The sequence below is a fragment of the Ambystoma mexicanum genome, chromosome 2q (genome assembly GCF_040938575.1).
Source record: "Ambystoma mexicanum isolate Mex_15411 chromosome 2q, UKY_AmexF1_1, whole genome shotgun sequence".
NCBI classification, from domain to species: Eukaryota; Metazoa; Chordata; class Amphibia; order Caudata; family Ambystomatidae; genus Ambystoma; species Ambystoma mexicanum.
This window is the reverse complement of record NC_090924.1, coordinates 754,842,078-754,859,902: the sequence shown is the minus strand read 5'-3', so window position 1 is coordinate 754,859,902 and position 17,825 is coordinate 754,842,078. Positions and strand designations below refer to the sequence as shown.

At 44.9% G+C, this 17,825-nt stretch overlaps 1 protein-coding gene across 4 annotated transcripts in view; it reads left to right on the top strand.

Moving 5' to 3' along the window:
* The window catches only part of ESYT2 (extended synaptotagmin 2), a 1,091,416-nt gene that overhangs the window by 399,318 nt on the left and 674,273 nt on the right, over window positions 1-17,825 (top strand). The window lies entirely within an intron of this gene.

Genomic DNA, 17,825 nt, shown 5'->3' with positions numbered 1-17,825 from the left:
TGTATTGCGGCACAATCAACAATTGTGCCTGATTAATGTGCCAGTTGAATGATTTATTTCTTTTGGTTGGTTGATACAGCATTATCTGAGATTTATTAGAGTTAATTTTTAATTCATTACGAATCATATAAGATTCGAAAGCAGTCGGCAGTTTCTGCAAGCCAATTTGAGTTTTTGATAGCAGTACCATGTCGTCAGCATACATTAGGGTTTGTACCTGATGATTATTAATTTTAGGAGAATCTGAATCAAGATTTTGAAATATGAAAGCTATGTCATGGATAAAATAATTAAAAACAGATGATGCCAAAAGACAGCCCTGTTTAAGACCACGAGCCGTGGGTATGGAGGTGGACAGAGCTCCATCAAGGGTTAATCGTACATAAATACACGTCTCAGAGTGGAGATCCAAGATGATGTCAAACAGTGTTTGTGGGCAATGATCACGTTTTAATTTGGCAAAGAGCAGGGGGCGAGAAATAGAATCAAAAGCGGAGTGTAGATCAATAAACGCAAGAAATAAAGGTTGTTTCGATTCTTGGCACTGAGCTTTAATAGAGTTCAATGCAAAGAGATTGACCTGGGTGCCCATACCCGCAATGAAACCAGTCTGAAACGGATCTCTAAATGAGTTCTGGAGCGTCCACTTATTAAATTCACTCAGAACAAGTTTGGTAAAAATTTTACTCGGGGAGTCTAATAGTGCAATTGGCCGATAGTTCTGGGGTAGACACCTTTCACCTTTTTTGAAAATCGGGATAATGATGGAGGATTTCCAAGATAAAGGGATGGTGCATGTGTGCAATATGTCTTGAAAAATGCCATACAATATACGAGCCCATGTGTCAGGGTTTAGTTTCAGCATGGCGTTGGAAATGCCATCTGGGCCGACGGCTCGGGAGGAGCTAGCTTTTTTGATGACTGATACAATGTCGTCAGTTGTAAAAGCCAGCTTCCAAGTTGAAGTTCTAGTAGGGCGAAAGGTGTCCGGATCAAAGTTCGCATCAGCATATAAGTTTGTGAAATACGAGATCCATTGTGTTTCATTGACTGCATTTAATTGTGCATCGGCATCTCTAATGTATGCATGATTGTGTAACAGATGCCACATTTGGGCCGAGTTTTTGTTGGCAAGTGATTTTAACATTATTTCACTGTCATGTTGGAACATTAATGATTTATGGCCCTTTAACCAGTTTTTGTGTTGTGTTTTCAACTTGGTAAGCACTTGCCAACGATTACACGAAGAGGAGGATAGAATCTGGCGCTTTAAGCGCCTAAACTCGGTCTTACGGTCTTTAACCAGCTGATCAAAGGAGTGGGTGTGTTTGGATTGAAGTTGCCTGGGGGTCGAAATGGTATGCGCAAACGGTGCAAGTATATCAGTATATTGTACACCCACTGTGTACAAGTTCTTTTGAATTGATTTTTCGAATTCATAAAGTCGGTGGTCTGTCCATTTCAGTCTAGATCTGGCCGAGTTGATGACAAAGCCACAGCTGACTGAAGAAGATTTTAACGCAAAAGTTTGCCATGAAAGGGTCAAAAGAAGTAACTTATGATCACTGCCAGGATATGCAGTGATTGAGAGATCCTGACAGAGTTTGAACAGTGGCGAATCCACAAAAATGTAATCAAGTGTACTTGCACTGTTATTGCGATACCAAGTCGATTGGGATGGAGAATCACCTTTGAGGGCCCCATTGATCATGATAAAGTTCCGTTCATTCATAAGTTGGATCCACCGAGAACTAACTGTTGAATATGGATTGTTAACAATACAATTCATATTGAGATCCCCTAATATGATGGTGAAGTTGGTATTATTTGCCATATTTATAGTATCCAACAAGGAAATAAGGCCACCATAAAAGTGTGCATCAGAGCAGGCAACAGGATTTCTATACACATTCAACAATGCGAGCGAGGCAGTACCCAGATCAATTTTAACTAGTTGCAAATGAACCCCAAAGGAAGCCCATGCATTTACATGGAGACCAGCCCTTTGTAGTACGGCAACCAACAAGCCCAAGGTGGGTCTACCTTTAGTTCGAGTGGCCGGTAGCAGAGTGATTTCATACCCGTCCCACACCGGGGGGACTAAAAGCCAGGTCTCCTGTAAGGCAAGGATGTGAAAAGCCACAGGCATAGATTTAATAGAAACCTGTAGATGATTGTGCCCCCTGGTATTCCAACATGCAAGATACAAAGGATTGCCATTTTGACACAATGATGGTTAATTCTGGATGCGGGTCCGAGTATCATACACCTTATTAGTATCACATCTATCAATTTGTTGTCTTTCATAGATGCGTGGCTGTGGGATGGTGGCCCTAGATTGAATTGTGTTATCATGTGGTTCATGAGCCAATAAGAAACCCATGTCAAACAGGGCCATTCTCGCTCGCCAGATCGTGTTGGCAACAATGGTCGATGGTATCCATAGTCTGATGATAGAATTGGAAGAGACAGAGATAAATTCAATTTGTGCTATATCGAGAGTAGAAATATCCCTTAATTCATCAATGTCACTAAAGATGTTTAAGACACTCCTCCTATTCAAATTGTAAACAGGATAAGGACCATCTCGACATTTTAAGATAAATGTGCAAGCCGAGAGGGTGGAAGGGATTTGAGCAGGTTGAGAGGGAGGACGCCTTATTTCAGAATTATGAGAATTAGGCAATCTAGATTGGTACGCTTGTTGGGGGGGCAGATCTTTAAACTCAGTCACTTGAGACTCGAGATTGTACTGCTCAAGACTAGAAAAGTTGGACGTGTCAGAAGGTTTAGAAGTGAATTGGGAGGGGGCTGTCATAGTAGACATGAATTGGGGTGTGGGCGCTGTAGAGAGCCTTTCCTCTAGAAACTTGTCAACAGCTTGTCTCAGGTCATTCAACGGGCCCTGATTCGGTACAGATGTTGAGAAGGAGGGCCGTCTGGTACCTGAAGCAAAAGAGACAGTTTTGATGGGTGGTATGTCGATCACAACTCGTTCGGTGCGCTGCTCCAGCGTCTCAAGGGACTCAACCAGAGCGTCCAGAGGGGGGTGGGGGGGTATCTGTGCCGGAATATCAATAGGCACGGGAAGTGCTGCTTCCTTTGTTTGGTCAGACGGCTGAAGACTCGCTGGCAGCAGCGCCGGGTTAAGAGTTGCCGAGGGTATTTTGGGGGAATGACTCTGGGAAGGATCTTTCTGCCCTGCTGCCAAAGACCCACCAATAGCTTTAAAGAAGGCATTCAGAGTATTTTTGTTGCCTCGACGAGGGAGCTGTTTTTTCGTTTTTTTCATTGCGATATGCGATTATTTTAGAATCATTGTAGTCCTAGACTTGCCACTGGATGAGACCAGAGAAACTGCAACGGTGGGGGTTGCCGGAAGGACATCCTCAGGAAGGGAGAGTATGGCACTATAAGTAGTAGTTACAACCGGGAGAGGCACCTCAAGAGCAGGCACCAGATCAATGTTGTTTGGGGCTATCTGAATTTGAGGCACAGAGACAGAAGTTATAGTATTAGGAGGAGCGTCAGCTGCACAAATGACATGGTGAAAATGAGGCAAGACAGAGGGGACATTCGCGCTTTTCACATGTGAAACACAATTCGCAGGGGGCAAAGCTGTACTTATGTGCCTGTCTAGATTAGTATAGCTACCACAGGTGATAATTGAGGCTTCATGGCTCACCACTGGCCTTTCTAATGGTGAGGTAGGTGAGAGGCACTGCTGATCATGGCGACGACTCCAGTGTAATAACTCCTCCAGTTGTGCACCTTGGGTAGCTATTTTTGTGTGCAGGATATCAAACATTTTGTGCATGCCCAAAATAGAGGTATTGATTGCCTGCAAGGCTGGTTCAACACCAATACTGATGGCTGACGCAAATGTATTGCGAGCAGGCACAACTGGACGAGGTGTGGGAAGAGCAAAGGAGGCTATTGCTGAATCTATTGGGGTGGAGTAAGTACCTTGAGGAGAGAGACAAGATGGAGCCACATCGCAAGAGGATTTCTTAGACTGCAAAGTATCATGATGGCTGGCATATAAGGAGATACTCGTACTATCAAGGTGTAAGGGCGAATTTGGAGTTATGGGCGAAAGAGTGTGGTTTGAATGCGAGCTGAATTTCCTCCTCACATTCCGTGCTTTTAACGATGCAAGAATCGTTTTATCCGAAATACCACGTGTGCGAGAGGGAGTTGATAGCACTATGGAAGGACTGGGAAGCACCATACACGGTACCGTTTGCTGATCCACAGCTAAAAGATGAGATCCCGCAAAACCTTGTATCAAAGAAGGGACAGTCAGGAGTGGATCCGCCCACGGGTCCACGGTGGGGTTGGTAGAAGTGGGGTCAACTGGATTTCTGGGAGATAGAGTAAACGCTGGAAAGTTCGTTTGAAAGAGCCCAGTACTAGGACAGCCAGGCTTGGGATAGGAAGCCAAGTCTGGCATGCTTGAGTACGGCACAAAGGTCATTGGAGATAGGGCAACTCTCAAACTAGCCCGAAAAACCAGGGAAAGCGCAGTATAGACAATTTGGTAAAAACACCTGCACTAAGAAGCCAGACCGCGACCGCAGAGACGCGGTGAAGCGGTAAAGCGGAACTTAGCCGTGAACTTGCTCGTGCGCGCGCGCTGTGCGCGTAGGGACATCTTTAGTAGGAAACAGAATAGTAGAGAACACGCCCTTTCCTGGGCAGGGCTGTGTCAGTCACTGAGGCTGGTGTAACCAGGAAAGCAGTCCGCTTGAGTGCAAAATGAAACACTGTAAAAACAAAACAAACAAACAAACATATATCAAGAAGTTGCTGAGTGCTGTGAACTCCCACTAGTGGGCTTACGGGTCCAAGTCCTCCAGCCAAAGCAATCACCTGGCTAGGCAAAGGTCCAAAAACACATCCAAGTGCAGAGCGAAGTCCTCACGAGTCCTCACGAGCGGTAAAGCGGAACTTAGCCGTGAACTTGCGCGCGCGCGCTGTGCGCGTAGGGACGTCTTTAGTAGGAAACAGAATAGTAGAGAACACGCCCTTTCCTGGGCAGGGCTGTGTCAGTCACTGAGACTGGTGTAACCAGGAAAGCAGTCCGCTTGAGTGCAAAATGAAACACTGTAAAAACAAAACAAACAAACAAACATATATCAAGAAGTTGCTGAGTGCTGTGAATTCCCACTAGTGGGCTTACGGGTCCAAGTCCTCCAGCCAAAGCAATCACCTGGCTAGGCAAAGGTCCAAAAACACATCCAAGTGCAGAGCGAAGTCCTCACGAGTCCTCACGAGCGGTAAAGCGGAACTTAGCCGTGAACTTGCTCGTGCACGCGCGCTGTGCGCGTAGGGACGTCTTTAGTAGGAAACAGAATAGTAGAGAACACGCCCTTTCCTGGGCAGGGCTGTGTCAGTCACTGAGGCTGGTGTAACCAGGAAAGCAGTCCGCTTGAGTGCAAAATGAAACACTGGCTAGGCAAAGGTCCAAAAACACATCCAAGTGCAGAGCGAAGTCCTCACGAGTCCTCACGAGCGGTAAAGCGGAACTTAGCCGTGAACTCACGTATAGGCCTGTCAGTCCCAGGAATATTGCACCCAGCTCGCTTCCAGCCAGAACCTTCCCCGCCCCTCCCCCTTGCTGCATGTTACTGCTCTGGGTCAGATACCACCACCTTTCACACACGTTTTTTTACTCCGCTCAATGTTTTTGTCAGGCTCTGATATTGTTACCCACCTGCCACAACATGGCCTCCTGAGCCAAGGTCTTCTCGTACCAGTGGCAGCATGAGGATTTCTCTGCAGTGTAGCTCTCTACAGGCACAGAACAATCCAAACAGGCTCTCTGGATTGTTTCTGCCAGGTGTGCGATAGAGCCTCACGTGGGTGTTAAGCTTCCCCATCTCCTTTAGATGTGGTCTGGGCCCAGTGCCTGAGCTCTAGCACTCAGCCGGCTTTCACCTTTCTCTATAGGGCTTTTGCTCTTTCCCTTTTACTCCTTCTTTCTTCCTCCTGCCTCTAAGCTGATAGCCAGGTCTGTGTCAATCGCTGCAGAGTAAAGCCAGGTCTGTGTCAATCCCTGCAGAGTAAAGCCAGGTCTGTGTCAATCCCTGCAGAGTATTGTGGGTTTTGTAGTGTCTTTGATAATTTGATAACTCTGATTACCAAACGTTGCTGAATGGAGCCTCCCTCCCCTTTTTGGGATTTGGCTATTGTATGTTCTCAAGTGTGAGTTCCCAGGTACATTTCACTGAAGATGTTTGTATAATTGTATCCCTCCTACAATTGGATCTTATTATCCAAAGCTGAGTAGTGGCTGGAGGTTTCAAACTCCTTTGCACCATTTTCAACTCAGGCCGGAGTGATTTGTCTGCAGTGCGACTCTTCGTGTGGTGGACACTTTCGGTACTGCATGATGCTCGTATGTGGAAAGCAAACCGTCCAGCAGAGCATTCACAGCTCGCAGACCTGTCTTCTGCTCCCATAAAATGAAGAGTTGCCTAAATAGAGACCACCGTTATCTTCAGCTACGTTGCATGGGCAGAGCTCCTTTATCACAATGCTGGGCTTTTGGACATGAATTCCGAGAGATGTGGTGCTGCAAGGTCAGGAGGTAGACTAATGTATCAGCTGGGGGGCCAGTCTTCTTGTACTTCCCTAACTTGTGCCTAACCTGTAAAGGTTGCACATCAGTTGTCCTGCTACTAGGAAGCATGATAGGTTGGAACATGTAGAGGAATGACTTGTATTCCGCCTGCAGGTAGCTCTTTATAGATCCAGTGGGCCTCCCTTGTACATGGAGCCCTTCTAAGCCACAAGGCCGTATTATCCAGTGTGACTTTGTCATACACTCTTGGGCAGGGAGGGGTCTCCTACCTTTTCCTTAGTAAGAGCTACTTATAGTTGAGGGTCAATAGGCAGGAGCTGCTGCCAACAGTAACTGGGGTGGTGATGTTCACGAACATGGACATTTGTACCCAGATTTTTTAGGCAGCCTATTTACTCTTTACATAAAAAAACCCATATAATTCACCATTATATTAAGAAATTATTTTCAGTGGTGTATTATGAGTTATTAAACTATAGGCGCGTACGTGTTTGTGCTGAATATGGGGGAGTGGCCAAGTGCAGCGAGGGAGCCCAAACCAAACAGTGGTGGTTGCAGGAGCCCCCCCTCCAAGAACATATTTAAAATAATGGGCTCAAATGGTGCATTGTACTGCACTTTCTGCGAAAAAGCTGGTTAAAAGCCAGACAGTTTGCAATCAGTTGTATATGGCGGCACTTCAGAAAACCCAATAGATGCAAGTCACCAACGGTGCAAAGGAGCACTTTGCAATGCATTTTCATGATGCCTTTGCCCACAAGATATGCCAGTATATAAAGATGTTCATGCTGGCTGTGCCCATATATGTCCATGCAGGCTGGACCAATATATGCCAGCATTGCTATATAAGGACAGCTAGCCAGTAAAAAAAAAAGGCCATGCCACAGAAAAGTATATCCAGACTGGCTATAACAACATAGGCCAGTGTCCCACATAATCATGTGTATGTTTGCTTTTACCTTTGGTGCGCAGTACAGAAATGTCATGACACGCTGAGAATGTATGGTCAGACAGGAGAAACCAATGTAAACCAGTCTAGGCACGCAATAACAAACAACATGCTTACTTTACTCTTGATGCCCAGTAAAAAATGCCATGCCACAGTAAGAAAGTATATGGAGACTGGCACCACTAATGTAGGCTAGACTAGCCACGTAATAACACTCATGTGTGCTTTACCCTTGGCTTACAGTATAGCATCTTTACTGTGCAGCAGGAGAAAAACATGCTGAGCCAAAAGAATATTGCTGTGGCTTTATTTGCCACACACTGAATGGAACACTAGAAGTCTGAGAGCGCAAAATAATGCAAGCCTGAAAAATATCTTCTTTTCGGACCACTCTAGTGATCTCACTAGGATAAAGATTAAGTATTTCACAAACTTCCAGGTGCTTTTAGGTATGTTCATAACATTTCCCTCTACATATAAAGCAATCCCTTGTTTGCAGGTCCTGGTAGATAGCACGACTATCCTTTAAGTGGAGCTTTGCTGTGCTGCTTTAAATGCCTTGTATGAAACACGCATGAGCTAGGTAACGAGCCACGAGGGGTCTTTCGTATGGAAATGTCCGAACTGTGCCAAATGCCAAAAACATTTGCCACTGAAGGAACCTTTCCATTTGAAAGAACCCCCCATAGCTTGTAACATCGCAAATAGGTGGATATTTTGCAGGTCATTAAGGGGCTGATGGTCACCCGAACCAGGATGCTATGAGTGGCTGTGTTTGATAATGGCCTGAGCTTCAGCCGATCCTTTCACCGTGCACGTAGCTGTGGCCATTAACTTTGACGGGAGCAGCAGAGGGCGGGTGCATCTCTGTGCACGGCGAGGGGGGGGGGGGTCTGAAGCTCAGCCTGGTCAGAGCATTTCCTAGCTTTTTATTTTTGCGAGTTACTGGGGCAGCCTCAGGCGATCTACCAGTCACTCGCCAGTGACCTCTAGAGCAGTGGTCTTCAAACATTTTTGGCCGGGGCCCCCCTGAACAAAATTTGGGCAGTACGGGACCCCCAGAAATGCCAAATGGACAGGTTGCATTGCGCGCCGTCACCTGCTCCCATCACAGTCGCTAGGTTCCCTCATCCCACTCCTACCCAGTCCCTTGTCTCTCCCCACCCCATCACACACCCTAGGCTCTCCCCACTCTGCTCCCACCACTATCCCATGGTTCCTGCTCATTGTGCTCCCACCATAGTCCCTGGGTTCCCCCATCCTGTTCCTAACACAGTCTGAGGGCCAGAGGCGGCTGGTGATTTTTTTAAGTGGAGGGGCATAACTATTTCCCCCAAAAATGCCATAGCGGCCGAGCATAGTGAGGGAGCCCGAACCAATTAAGGGGGTTCGGGGGGGGGGGGGTTTCCTCCTGTGAATTTTTTTTGAATAATGGGTTAAAATGTTGCATTGTATTAACAACAAAATGGGTAAATAGCCAAACAGTTTGCAGTTGGTGCTGGGGGGCACAGGGGGCAGGCATGACATTTTTTACTGGACATCTATGATAGATGTCCTGTAAAAAGATACCATCCCTGTCCCCTGGGCCCCACTGGGCCTAACACAATCAACATGATTATGTGTGTATGCAAGGCGCTGCACATTCATACGAGACGCGTATACGGACCGGGAAAACAGACGCTGGCTATAACAATGCACCCAGCGAAAACCTGAAAGCGGACCTGCACATAAAACAAAGAGACGCGTTCACGGATCGGCAAGGAAGACACCATAGGAGGTGGCGTATCCAGTGGAGCGGCTGAAATGTATAACTTGGTTGCATACATACACAGAGTTTCGACTCTATCAGGTGTTTCATTCGGGTGGGAACAAGTTTGACCTTGAGTATCCGCGATACAGACCACGCACCATGTCGACATGCCAGATCCGGCTACCCAACACTAGGGTAAAAAGTGCAGCTCCCACTAAAGGACGACTTTACCATCATTTGCTAGAATTAGAGTTCATTAGCGTCCTGGCATTCTGATACGCGTGAACGGCGCTGAAATCATCAATGATGACCACTCCAGTGTGTTGAGGAAACATTTCCTTATATTCTGTGGCAATCATTCCGTGAAGTTATCTACTTAGAATTCCCTGAATATACAGATTGGAATTCCCATTTATCAAAGTACTTGGACTTTGAAGAGAAATCTCGAGCTTAATAGAAACTAGTCACTGCTACCATGCAATGATGTCAATTTGTATTCTGCCCCTGATGAATTTCCTGGAATAACCCGTTGATGGAAAGAAACATGTTGGGCTTGTTTTTACCATTGTCCAATTTTTATGTATGTGTATGAATGAATCATAATTTTTGTATGAGAGTGTATGGTACCTATGATGATGAGTGGGAGAGTTAGTAAGTGAATTCCGATCACGTATTATCACTGTGTATAAGCCACCCAATCATCTAGGCTCTCATTAATGGGATCTACATGTGGAATTGCGTTGCATCATTGGTGCACGGTGATACTTTCTGTTCTTTTTTTGTTTTCTCTCTATTTAACACTCTCTTGATCAACCCAATGACAGTATTTCTAAATTGTTTTTGTATTCAATTTGTATAATACATTTGTATGAAATTTCAATTAAAATATGCAGTTGTTTTAGATTTCTCAACTTTGTTGTCATGTATTATTGATGAACTTGATATCAATTGAGGACATGAGATAATATTCCCCTTTTTTCCTCTAAGAGAGCGTTTTTTCTTGAGTCACAAGCCTTTTTGTTATATGCCAAGGGTTCCACCCTTAACGTGAGGGTTTGCTTGTGACTTAACCTCTCCCTCAACCTCCCAGTGTTCTCTTGCTGCACATTCATACAGCAATCACTCTATCATTCACACAAGCATCCATCACCATTCACTCACTCATAACAAGCATACATGCATCCATACACATGTTTAACTAAAAACAATGAACATAAACGTACGTTCTGCATTGGCCTGCATGTGGGTGCTGAAACACCCTGCTCCAGCCTGCTCTGTCTGTATGTGCGAGGAGGCGCAGGAGCTCCCCATCGGACATACAGACATGTAGTGCCCTAGCCAGCATTTTCAATGAGCTATGCAATGCTGGCGAAGCAAAACGCCCCAGCACTTGTATGGCTCAGTGAGCATGTGCGGCTGGGGAACTAAACTGAACTGTCAAAGGCAAACATTGTTTCCCTTTGACAGTTCAGCCAGCCCAGGAGCACTCCATCAGCTGGAAAAAGCAGCTGAGGGAGGGCTCACTGTTTCACTGGGCTAGCTCCGTAGCTCCTCCATAATGGGTGAGGGGCCACTGGATGGGCGCCCCCTCGCTATTATGGATGAGCCACCAGGCTCAGACTGGCCTTTAGGGCAATGCCTGTACCAAAAATGTAAAATGCTAGTGTGGGCCAGTCAAAATGGGCCACCATTTTGGCCAATGTGGACGAGTTTGATGAGTTACTTAACTATGCAGTTAGTAATTGTGACCATTGTTGCTGAATATATCACAATTTACCTACATTTTAACACAAAGCACCCCCTTGGGTACTATTGAAACAGTGGGCCTCATTACAACCCTGGCGGTAGCTGTGCCGGTAAAACCGACACGGCTGCCGCCGGCGTTGCATTTGGGTCCGGCACCCGTGAATGGGCAATTACCGGGTCATGCCAAGTTAGGCAGACCTGATAATTGCCCTTTCGCGGGTGCCGGTACTGGTAGATCCCCATTCCCGTTTGAGCCCAATAGGGCTCAATGGGAATGGGGAGCTCGGATGCACCAGCACTGTTAATAACGGTGCCGGTGCATCCGACGACCTGTGCTCGCGGGTGCCGCACGGCCTGCCAGGCACCGTTGTTACCGTACCGCCATAGTTGTAATGAGGCCCAGTCTGTGACTAAAGGAATGAATATCCATTTACAAATGCAGGCCACTTTTTCATTGTTGCCGGAGACAGTCCCATGCTTCAGCCCGACCATGTGAGCCACCCCTACCCATTTCTTCCAATCTAAAAAAAATAAAAAAATATGTTTTTATTTTTTATATTTGACGCTGAGCTTCTCAGGGCACCCCAGGGATTAATACCGCTGCTCTAGAGGCTGACACACTAGCCCAGAACTGTGGGAAAGTATCAGAAGAACACTTCATCTTTTCCTTCTGGTTCCTTTTCTCAATGTGCTCCTCGCATTCCGACTCAAAATCTCATTGTGAAATGTTTGTTAACTTTACTTTATTAATGCAGAAAGTCCTGCCTTCCTGGGTTGTTTACAACCTAACTTTGTGACAGGAACGACACTTATGGGAGGATGTACTTGTAAATGCTGACACACAGTCCATTTACTTGCTTGTAATGCCTGACCCCTCCCTGGCGTTTGACACTGTTGATCGTAAGCAGGTTTCTGACTCTACCCATGCCTGGTTCCAGTGCTATTTGTCCGAAAGAACCTACGAGGTTAAACTGCGTCCCTTTCTTTCTAGGTCTGCTGGGGTGAATTGTGGCGTATCTTTGGGGTTACCCCTCACGCTCCTAGAGCTTAATGTTTGTATACAGCCTTTAATGCCTTTCTTTTGATGAATCTGGCACCTTAAGATCTCTGGCCCAGTTGTTGACCGTACCAATCTATCAAACTGCTTGGACAAGGTGACCACTCTAATGCGGCGCAGTGGTTTGCATTTGTATCCAAGACGCAAGCCGTCCTACTGATACCTGAGCATCTGGTCAAGGATACCTCGTATATCCTTTCCTCTCCCTATACTAAACATGCTGCTGTGTTTGGTTCCCTTATTAATTTGCAGTTGGATCATGCAAATGTTTTGTATGCAGGAGTATCAAACTGGCTGCCAGCAGTCCTCCTGATTGTATACCCCTTCTATCCCATTCGATGCGTTTCTTTAAGCGATCCCTTCATTGTCTTCCCGTATGCCAGATAATTTGTTTGGTTTTTAAGTGCATTCATGGTCTTTCCCCTCAATATCTTGCCAATAAAATCCATCTTGGACACCTTCTTTAACAAAATGCATTGCTGATAGCTATGCCCAGAACTAGATGCAAGACTGGAGGAGACCGGCGCATTGCAGTCCTTGGCCCTCTTTCCTGGATCTCTTTGCTGATAATTCTTTGAAGACTGGAATATGCCTTTTCATTAGGCATTGAAACCCCATGCTAGGCCGTGTTATCTTTGTTTCTTCTTGCTGCTCTTTCTATTGTATAATTAACATCTGCACTGATATTCAATTGAGTCTGCTAGGCATTCTTTTTTTGATGCACATTTTAAATCTATGAAAATAATCATGAATGCACTCTGGAAACTCCATTACCAAGTTACAGCATGCAGCAATGCCCTCATTGTGCACTTTCTCAGTGGCCCACTTTTTCAGGGTAAGTCCCTGGATGTTTCTCCATTACAGGGATTTTGTCCTGGCCTCCTTCACTTGCTTCTGAATTCCGTCCACACACCTTTGCTCCCGACCCTGTTCTAGGGGTAGACTACTCCTCAACTTCTAGTCTGCTCTACTGTGTACTTGTACTAATGAGGACTCGTTCTGGCTGCTCATCCTGGCCCTCAGTCACTGGCATTTGGCTTGTGCTTCTCACTTTTGTCTTCTGTAGTCTGGCAGGGGTCACAGATGGCATCAAGAACACATCAACTCTTGGAGACAGTTAAATACATTTTATTATTTGTTTTTTTAAGGAGTTCACTAGTGGCTGTCCCTCTTTCTCTCGTCTAGTGCGGGCTGTTCCCTCTCTAGCCCAGGCATCCTTCAGTCTCAGGCTTGTCACAAGAGATTGGTAACCCCTACAATCTCAGAACATTCTGACTGAATGTGATGGCCTAATGGCAAACACTGTAGCTCCCTAACTTCATCTGGAAACAATCTAGGCGGTCCCCGGCCCCAAAGCCAGTAGTTTGCAGTGATAGGTTCCTTTCATATTTTCAGGCCCCACTTGGTCTCTTATGTCCATGCTCTCCTGTTCCTCTCCCCACGTCTTTCTATGTCTCACCCATTTCTCCTCCTTCTCTCCTCCCACCTACTCCACGGGCCATCTCCTTTCTCTCCCTTGCACTTGCTAATCTCTCCCTCTGATGTTCCCCTCTCTCTTCCTCTCTACAAACTACCTCCACCCTCACTCTCTCCTACTAAGCACCACGCCACTACTACTCTCTCCTTTCCCCACTACTACTTCCCTCTCCACACTACTCCTACCCTCTCCTTTCCACACTATTACTAGTGCTCATTTCCCAACACTACTACTACTCCCCTATCCACTCGACTACCTCTCCACAGTACTGTTACTACTCCCCTAATACTCAGACACCTTCTCTTCCATTCACCCTCCTTTCACTCTTCCACTTACCTTACCATGCACTTTTTACTCTGTTTCACTCACGCTTTTCTTGCACAGTCATGAACAAGTACCACTTATTCTTGCACACTTCTTCCCCAATTCCCTTCGACCCTCTTCTCCACCATCCTTCCTCTGCCTGGTCTCGTGGTACTCCTTCTCCTTCCTTGACCTCACCCGAACAATCAACACCTTCATTTTTCCTATACCTCTTCTTATCCTTCACCTTCCCCTCTCCATCGGTGTACCCCCCTCACCTGGTTTCCCGGCCCAACTGCTGGCTTCCTTTTCAAAAAAGACTTGTTACAACAAAGAGAGTAATTTCTAGAGCTTGACCAGCATACATGATACCAGGTGGCCATTTCCTGCATTGCCTCTAGCAGAGATTTGATGTTTTGTAGCATATGTGACTTAGCCACAATGTCCACGGGTACTTCCTATGAAGCAACTTATAGCATTCTGCATATTGTGAATAAATGCATGTGGTTTGGATGGTCTCCCCAATATTTCGGACACTTCGGTTTCAGTACCTATGTATTTTCTCCACGACTTGCGGTGTCCCTGATTGTAATGAGAAATGGGCCTTGAGAGTAAAGAATATAGGAAAGGGACCAATATTCTATGAGAAGTTCATGTTTGTTTAAAATTCCATGGGTGATATTTTGGCTCTTTACCCAATGCTGCCCTTTTGAAGTACTGGTCTTTGAATGAGAGCCCCTTTCTTTTAACTGAAGTATCCAAAATTGTCTGTGTTTTAATTGCACTCTAAACTTGAAATAAAGCCAATGGAACTATTTTTTGAAGGTTAACACATTCCATCTCTTAATGGTGTATGGAGATTCTTGATTCCAATCTCAACACGATCTCTATTTTCTTGGATCTGAGCAAGCCAATGCCCCATCCCATTATGATACCCTGAATATTCCCCTTGTGCTAAACCTGACGTTTTAATTTTTTTCTTCAGTGGATTTTATGTCCTGAAGATTGGCGGTAGAATGTTTTCTTCAGAAACTCTAAATTCACAGTATGATCTCTTGGTATGTAGCTCTGACTCATGAAAAATGCTAAAGTGAAAGCCCTGGGACTATTCGCTAGCCCTGCATACTTCTGAAACCTGGCTGCTAGTGTGTCTTAACTGTGAGAAACGGGAGGGTGTTCTCACTTGTATTCCCCATGGATCCTCTGTGCAGGTGGCCAGGGAAAGGCCATTGCTCTTTGATCCTGACCCTCGGGGTGGACAAGCGAGGAAGGATCACCTGGGTGGAGGGTCTGTGGGAACGGAAAGTGGGATGCCCTTTGGAGAGACATGGTACCCCATTTTCCTAATAATCACCAAACCAACCCTTCCCTAGTCTTCATGGGGTATTACAAACCAACTCCCTTGAATTCCTCATACATGACTACAAAAGTACTGAGACGAGGAAGAAACAACTGGGAGCAGTAAAGACTAGTTACCTTCATCACTTAGATACTGGGATGAAGAAGGGGCATGCAGAGAGCAGTAGAGGTCAGGCATGTGCCCTTAATGATGGGCAGGCTGAGCTAATTGTGAACTCACACATACAGTCTGTTAGAGGGCTGCACATGTACAAAAAGCCCCACTAAATGAGTGAGAGACGCAGTGGTGCGAGTAGCAGTGGCAATGAAATTGCAGCGGCAGAGAGGCCAAGAAGAACAGCGAGGAGCTGTCTCTGTGGAGCAGGCTTATGGTTCAGGGAAGAGCAGCCAAGGAGCTGGGGCTCTGTGTAAACAAAGGAAGAGTGAAAGGGGATCCCTGTTGGAAAGCTGTCCCTTTTTGCATTGTTGAAGATGCTGGTTCTCCTGGGGGCCAGAAGCCAACCCAGGAGTCCTGAAGCAAAGACCAGAAGATCGCGAGATCTGCGATTCAGGAACCTGCATCAAAGCAACCAGTGCGTTTCTATGCAAACAGAAACCCGATATGCAAATGTATGAAGATACGGGCAAGAATATTTTGTATTGGAGTGGTCGCGTGAATAGTGGCACGTTATCAAAGATCTCCGAGTAGAATCCTTGTAAACCAGCGAACAATAAGACTTGTTAATTTGGGAATTAGCATGAATACTTAGTTACAGAGTAGTTGCGTGCAGACGAAAGCACGTTGTTGAAAGTTTCAGAACGCTGGCCATATTTAAAGACTCGTTACGAAGACGGATTACAACACAAACTGAATTTAAAGTGACAACAGAGTTAATTATCTTAAAGTCTTTAAACATTCTTGAATGCCGAACAAAAAACAATATTTAAACAATGAATTTGCACAATTTTGAATACTGCACTAAAGGAAAACCATCACTTATGAAGAAAATAAACTGAATAAAGTTTAGTCTGTATAACTAAATTGTGTGCCATTTCATAAAGTGAATTAACTTACAGTGCAGGTAACTTTCATATGCAAATTTAACAATGCCAGTGAACCCAATGTAGATTATTATCCAAAGTGAATGGACCTTTGGAAAGTGAACTTTAAAAGAGGATTATAACTGCATTGCCATTTTCAAACAAAACATTTTGTGGTGCAAAGACTAGTTATATGCAGAGTGTGCAAATGAGGTCCAGAACATTAAAGTTGTGAAACATCATCCTATTAACACATTAATGAAATTGGGAAGGGATCCCTGAGGTTGGAACAGTTTATTGTCTTGAGTGCAGCGGAGCATCAGGATATTTTGTGTTTTGGAACTTGGGGAAGGGAACCCAGAGTATTGGTCAATCCTAAATTACTTCGGAACTTAAAGCAATCCTAAGACTTGTTGTAAGAATGGCTTTATATTTGGGAAAGGGAGCTGAAATAAAGCTGTGGGCTGAACCAAGCTCAGAACTTAATGTTCAAGACTATTTTGTTGGTTGCTGGCATCCCTACACGTGGTAGAAGATTAGTTCTGAGGGCAAGTATAGGTTTTGGACACAAAAAAACAAATTCCACAAGAACAGCTACCCTTCCTCACATGCTCAGGCGTAGACTATCCACTACTTCTAGAGTTTATGAGCTGTCATATTTAAATTAGACAGAGGTACATGAGCTTAAAAAAATACACATATATGTTTACATACTGAAATTAGTAAACATACTAAAACACATGAAAATAAATCAGTCTTGTTACACAAAAACCATTCCTGCCTCGATAGATCAAATCGATTTCTAAGGATAGGAGTGAGGTTAGTAATACAGAAGTGAGAGATATGATTGAAGGTATAGATTCTCTCTTAGTTATTGTTGAAACAAATGTGTAGAAACACATGTTGTGTCGACACATTTGTTTCAACAATAACTAAGAGAGGAGAGTCCCACTTAGTAACGTAGGTTTAGCGAGAAAAGGCTGAGTGTTTCATCTCTTTTTTCAGTGACTAATGTCTTGAGGACCAATAGGCCCTGTAAAATGATGGCTGTCCACGCGGAACTCCTATGGGATTGAAAATAGGTTAGTATTGGGGAGAACTATTATTGACACGTTGGAAGGCATTGTTCCTTTGTTTTACATGGGACTACTGCACACTGATGACGAATATGACAGTGTGTCGAATGTTGGCTATGCGATCCATTTAACGAGAACATTTATTTGTTCCTTGCTTACAAACTTTCTCCCATTAAAGCAAACACGTTTGTATTTTCTGTGGACATTGCATTTGTTAGTACTGCAGGGAGGGATTCAGAATGGTGATATTTTGTATTGTTGAACAGTACATTTTGATGTCGTGGAAAAGAAAAGTAACTTCTCGTTGGTATTTAAAAACAAACTGTCCAATGCTACTTTTAAAAATCCCATCTGTCTTCAAAATCATTGTGTTGCTGATTTAAGATGGCAAAAATCTGGGTGCTCTAAACTGGTAGCCAGCCTCCCACATGGTATTTTCACGCAATCTGCAGAAGCCAAATCCTCAATGAAGTGTGCAGCAAGATGTGGTGATTGAAAAAAC